Here is a 6,000-nt window from a genome sequence, read left to right as displayed (position 1 = left end):
GTTTAAAAATCAAAGTAATAAAAATAATAAATGAATAAATGAAAAATAATCAAAGGAGTTAAATAGGTTGCACTATACTCTTTTACACTTTCAAAATAAGTCAGCTGTGTATATCCTTCAAATTTCTTGCCACTCACTATTTCAGAAAAGTTCCTCTTTAGGTGAATTACCAGCAAAAGTAACATTGTAGCTCATCCAGATAGATGCAGGCCATACTGCGAGTATATAAATCCAAAAATCTGCCATACCTGTGCTGAGTAAAGATGGTTCTTTCTACCCAGAGATGTCATGCATTTTGCCAGAGGCCATTTTTTAATGTTAAAGTAACTTTAGATTACATAAGTGTTACCAAAAAATATAGGGATTCCCAAATGCCGCATTTCCTTACTCCCACACTTTCCCAGATTAACAACAACCTTCATTAGAGTAGGACATTTGTTACAATTGATGACTACATATTGAAGCATTGCCACTAACCATGGCAATGGTTTATACTCTGCCCCATGCAATTTTGTAAGTTATGACAAAACATATAATGGCCTGTATCCATCATTGCAATATCTTGCAGGTCAATTCCAATGTCCTGAAAATGCCCCATATTGCACCTGTTTTATGATCTCCCTCCCCTCAGAACCTTTGGTGGTCACTTCCTTTATAGTAATGATACAAGTTCTTCCTTTGTTGGAATAACAATAACTTTGGTAAAATAATTGCAAGTCTATTTTAATCCACTGTTCAGTCCCCAGCCTTGAGGATTTGGGCATGGTGATGCCCATTCTGCTTCTAATTGAGAGGGGGCTTGGATCTCATGGGGCAGATGGATGGAACTATCTTGCTTGCAGTTGCAGATTCTTTCTGTACCCTGGAATGGATGTTGTCCATCATCATCACTTTTTTAGTTATCCGAGGTGAGTCCAATGAACTGATGAGTAGGTGTTGCAACTCTGCTGAGATTCAGGGCCCAACTGGCACATGGGTGGATCAAAGATTTACGACTCTTGGACACATACCTATCAACTATAGAACTATTTATTGGTAAAAAAATAGAAGGGGAAGAAGAGCCATGAATAGGAAAACCACAGATGAGTCCAACTCTGTCACACTGTGAAGCATAAATTCCAAGGTAAGGTCCACTGACAGGGCACCAAAGTCCTGAACTCTCTGTCCTGTCTATAGTATCTGAATGTCTTTTGAGCCCTCAGAGCCCCAATATTTGAGACTGCTAAGTGACTTTAAATACCAGCTTTCCCTTAATTATACAAAGGGCAGTGATATATGATAGCTCAACTAATGAACAGGTGCTATACCCTCACAGTGGAGTTATTTATTAGAGGGAGGCAATAAGAAGCATTCAGAGAATAGAGAACACATTTCAGGTTACAAAAAGAGGAGTGAGTCTTTAGAGTTGTCAATTAATAAATGATTTTTCCAGTATTTTTAATGAGAACTATATTTATGCCCTGAAAACAGTTGTTGCTAAGTTTCCTTTATGCCATAACCACACTGTATGTCCTTATATCATCACCATCATCAAAGTTTCCTTCTTCATCAACATCACCATTGCTTTCATTTCTTCTTCCTTTCGTGAATTTCTTATTTGTGCCAGCAACTGTGTTTGGACCTTTATGTGTTTATCATATTTAATAGTATATTTATTTTTGTTTTTAATCTCAGAATACTGAGAACTGTCTCTTTCAATCTGAAAAAGTCTAATAAAAGGCTCTGTTCAGTATTTCTTTCCTGACTTCTGCTTAAATGAACTTCCCATGCCAGATATCAGAATTATAATTGCAATTATCATAAAAAACTTACTTGGTACAGATAGTGATCAAAAAGATACTTGAGGGAAGCAGATGTGGCTCAAGTGATAGAGCTTCTGCCTACCATATGGGAGGACCTGGGTTTGATCCCTGGGGCCTCCGGGTGGAAAAGAAAGAGAAAGTGTGCCTACATGGCAACCCAGTGCCTGCGTGAGAGCCCGCATGGTGAGCCAGTATTCTGCTCAAGTGAGTGAAGCAGCAAGATGATGACGCATCAAAAGAGAGACAAGGAGAGAGTCAAGGTGAAGCACAGCAGAATCCAGGAACTGAGGTGGCACAGCTGATAGGGAACCTCTCTCCCTATCAGAGGTCTCCAAGATCGAATCCTGGTGAATCCTAGAGGAGAGACAATGAGAAGAGAAGAAAACATAGACAGCAAAAACAGCAGGGCAGGAGGAGGGGAAGGGGGGAAAATAAATAAATAATCTTTTAAAAAAAGATACTTTATAAAGACAGAATAATTATTCAGTTCTGTCACTAAACCCATTCTACACAATTAGCATTATATAATATTGATATATAGAACATAGTACCCCTAATGAAGTGCTAGTAGATATTCAAAACCATGAGATAACATGCCACAACTTTCTGAAATTTTAGTAACTTAGGGAGGCAGATGTGGCTCAAGTTACAGGACCTCCACCTACCAAATGAGAGGACCCAGGTTCAATTCCTAGGGCCTCCTGGTGTAAAAGAAGAAGAGAAAGCATCCCTTGGGGCAAGCCAGTGCCTACATGGGTGCCCATCTGGTGAGCCAAGTGCCCGCATAGTGAGTGGACTGCCTGTGCAAGTGAGTCACACAGCAAGATGATGATGCAACAAAAAAGGAAAGATGAAGGGGCAAGTCAAGATGAAGCACAATAGAGTCCAGGAACTGAGGTGGCACAATTAACAGGGAACCTCTCTCCACATCAGAGGTCTGCAGGATTGAATCCTGGTGAATCCTAGAGAAGACCAGAAGAAAAGACAAAAAGAGAAATAGATACAGAAGATGACATAGCAAATGGAATGGACAGACAGCAAAAACAGTAGGGGAGGGGCGGAGAGGGAAGCATAATTATATTAGAACTAAAAAAATTAAATGAAATGTAATGGCTTTGTACTGTGTCAATTTAGTTAAGCCAGAACTTCATTTACCACAATTGCCTTTCATGTTGGTTTCAAAGTTAGAATTGGTCACAAGTGAAACTTGCCTGTAATTTGGAGGTGGCAGTTTATGCTCAAAAGAAGAGCATAAGGTAGGGGGATTTTATTTATTTGATAGTTTATCCTGTTGTTCAAGCAGCAGTCAAACCCCAAACTTCTTTATGTCCTGTCACACCTATTCCTTCAACTTTTCCAGCAACTGGTGCCAGGTACAGGTGCAGCTCTCTGGTCAAGGGCACCAGCTTATCCTGTAGGTCACCTGCATTACTAAGGATGGAGGTGATGAGAGGCATATTCAGGGATTACAGTTTACTGTTGCTTTCCCTATTCATATCCATCTTTCCCAATTCCAGATCTGACCTTAAAAATGAGAAACAACAGCATTCAATAGACTGTTTAACCAGTACCCACAATTGTATAAGGTCAATCACTATAAAAAATCCTCTACTTAATATTATTCATTGTGTTTCTGCTTCTCTGCTTCTTTTATAATGAATGTTTAAAAAGAAGCAGATTACCTACAAATCCCAAACGGCTTAGTTTCTTTGGTAGAATACCTGAAAGTATGTATTAACTCTTTTCTACTTTAGGGGTGAGAGACACTCATATACATAAATCCAATTGTCTGATATCCTTTTTAGAGGTTCATAGAACATGTAGGTGAAAGGAGTCTTGTCTCACATCCTATGTGAAATAGTCCATAGTGTAGCCTTCTCCACTCTCACATAACAACCTCTATCACTCTCAGCTCTGCCCTGGGTCTCTGCTGGCCTCACTGTGGACCATTGCCTGGAATTCTAATGTCTCTTTTCTCCTTAAATACAATGCAACTACACTGGGCTCTGCAAAGACAGATAAGAATGCTGGTGTCTTAGTTTCCTGGCTGCTAAAACAAATACCATAAAATGAGTTGGTTGTAATAATGGGAATTTAGTGACTCACAGTTTCGAGGCTAGAAGAAGTCCAAAATGGTGGCATCAGAAAGGTAATCCTTTCTCTCTGAAGACTGTAGGGTTCTGAGACTGGCTGCTGGTGATACTTCATCCTTGTCTTTAATGGCCCATGGTAATGCACATGGCAATGTGTCTTCTCCTTTCTCCTGCAGGCTCCATTGACTTCTGGCTTCTTGCTTCTCCTTTGGTTTTCACGATGTGGCCTTCCCTATAAAGTCTCCAGTAATGGGAATAAGAATCATTCTGATTCAATTGGCGACAACTTGACTAAATATAATGTTTTCAAAAAAGCCCTATTTGCAATGGGTTCACACCCACAGAAATTGATTTATTCAATCTTCCACAGCTGGCTTATACTTCTATTACTACCCCAATAAAACAATGTTATTTTGAATGTAATAAGATTTAGTTAAGACTGGAGCAAGAAGGAATTATGATCATAATTCTTTTTCTTACTTCCCTGTCTCAATATTTCTTTTTCTTTCTTCCCTGTTCTTTTTCTTACTTCCCTGTCTCAATATTTGCCTTTCTTCTCACTTTCTCTTGTCTCAAAAAGATTGGTTCTTTTCCATTCTCTCATTTTGCAAATCTCTCAAGTTCTCTAAGTACTACATTCGTGTCAGGTATTGGACTCATTTCTCCAGGAAATATACAAAGGACAAATAATCCATGCCAGTACATTTCCCAAAGTCTATGTTAATGTGCCTAGAACAACACATTGAGGAATCCAGCAGTACAAAACCAGGTGCTGCCTAGTAAGAGAGAGTGGAATTGAGCACTGTAAGACAGGTCCCCTGTGAGATTAGCCTTTCAATTCCAGATGAATATAAGCATCATTCTTCTGTAGTCTTCCAGTCTCCTGGGGGTAAAAGATAGAAAACTTATAAACACACTCACATACACAAACATATACACGCACACAGGCATACCTACACACACATACACAGAGATGAACACACACAACATTCTCACAGACATGCATGTACATATACCTACACAACACATGCTTACACCCCTACACACATACATGGGCATACATACATGCATGCACACACACACTCATACACATAAATACCTACATAAACACATAGACATGCATATACATATAGATACAAGCAGACACAAATCCATACACTCGTGCACACACATACACTCCTATCCACACTTACATAGACATACTGTCTATATTCACATTAGGAAGAAAAATTATTTCCTAAGACAGAGTATCTATTAAAATTCCTTTATCACCATCTACTATCATTTTAAACCCCAAGGAATGTATTTTATTTTTTGTCCAACTGTGTTTGTGTACATATGAAGTCTGTTCCCAAAATATATATAAATATATGAATTTTAAAAATAACTTTCCACATTTTCTTATCAATGTATTTGTTATGTTTGTATGTATGAATAGGATTAGGTCTCAACTTCTCCCTTTGTAATTCTGATTTTGTTTTATGCAGGCACCTCATATTTTTTCAAATGACTTTCCCACTCCATGCCAACCTTAAATCAAGGCATTTGTAACTAATTATAAAGAATAACTGGCACCTTTATCTTGAGTTACTAACAATTCAAACCTCATTATCATGTACATGTGAAAATACATGTTAATTGCTTCCTATTTGCTGTGTAGATAATGTTTTCCACTAGCTCTTACTACCCAGGAATGTGGTAATCAATCTCTGTTTGGTGCCTCTTTCCCCTTGACTTGGAAATTTTGTGATCTGTCTCTTCATGACACACAACCTTTTTGAAGTAAAAGTTTCTGGTATGGAGGTTACCCCATTAGAGCATTTGACAAAAAGAACAATGTTCAGATTAAGTTCAAACTATAAAACATATTGATATTTGCATAAATCAAGGTACTGCTATTCAACATCTCTTGAATGCAGAAATGTATGAGGGTTATTTTTTTTTTTTTTACTTTAGTTTTATCTTATCTTATGGGATGCAGGGTATTGTTTTATTTTCTAAAATCTGAAAAGTAAGGAAATGATCTGTATATATCTTCTAATTCAGCACCTATGTAGATAGCATTTGATCCAGAGTAGAAGCCTTTTTGTGGATGTTTCTAATAT

At 38.0% G+C, this 6,000-nt stretch overlaps 1 long non-coding RNA gene across 1 annotated transcript in view; it reads right to left on the bottom strand.

Moving 5' to 3' along the window:
• Window positions 1–4,595: 4,595 nt before the first annotated feature.
• The window catches only part of LOC139436490 (uncharacterized), a 56,067-nt gene continuing 54,662 nt past the window's right edge, over window positions 4,596–6,000 (bottom strand). The window contains exon 3 of the long non-coding RNA XR_011645751.1: window positions 4,596–4,778. This is a non-coding gene — a long non-coding RNA (uncharacterized lncRNA). The remainder of the gene's footprint in view (window positions 4,779–6,000) is intronic.

The sequence above is a fragment of the Dasypus novemcinctus genome, chromosome 15 (assembly GCF_030445035.2).
Source record: "Dasypus novemcinctus isolate mDasNov1 chromosome 15, mDasNov1.1.hap2, whole genome shotgun sequence".
Classification (NCBI taxonomy): domain Eukaryota; kingdom Metazoa; phylum Chordata; class Mammalia; order Cingulata; family Dasypodidae; genus Dasypus; species Dasypus novemcinctus.
Note: the sequence above shows the minus strand (reverse complement) of the source record. Positions and strands in the feature narration are given on the sequence as shown.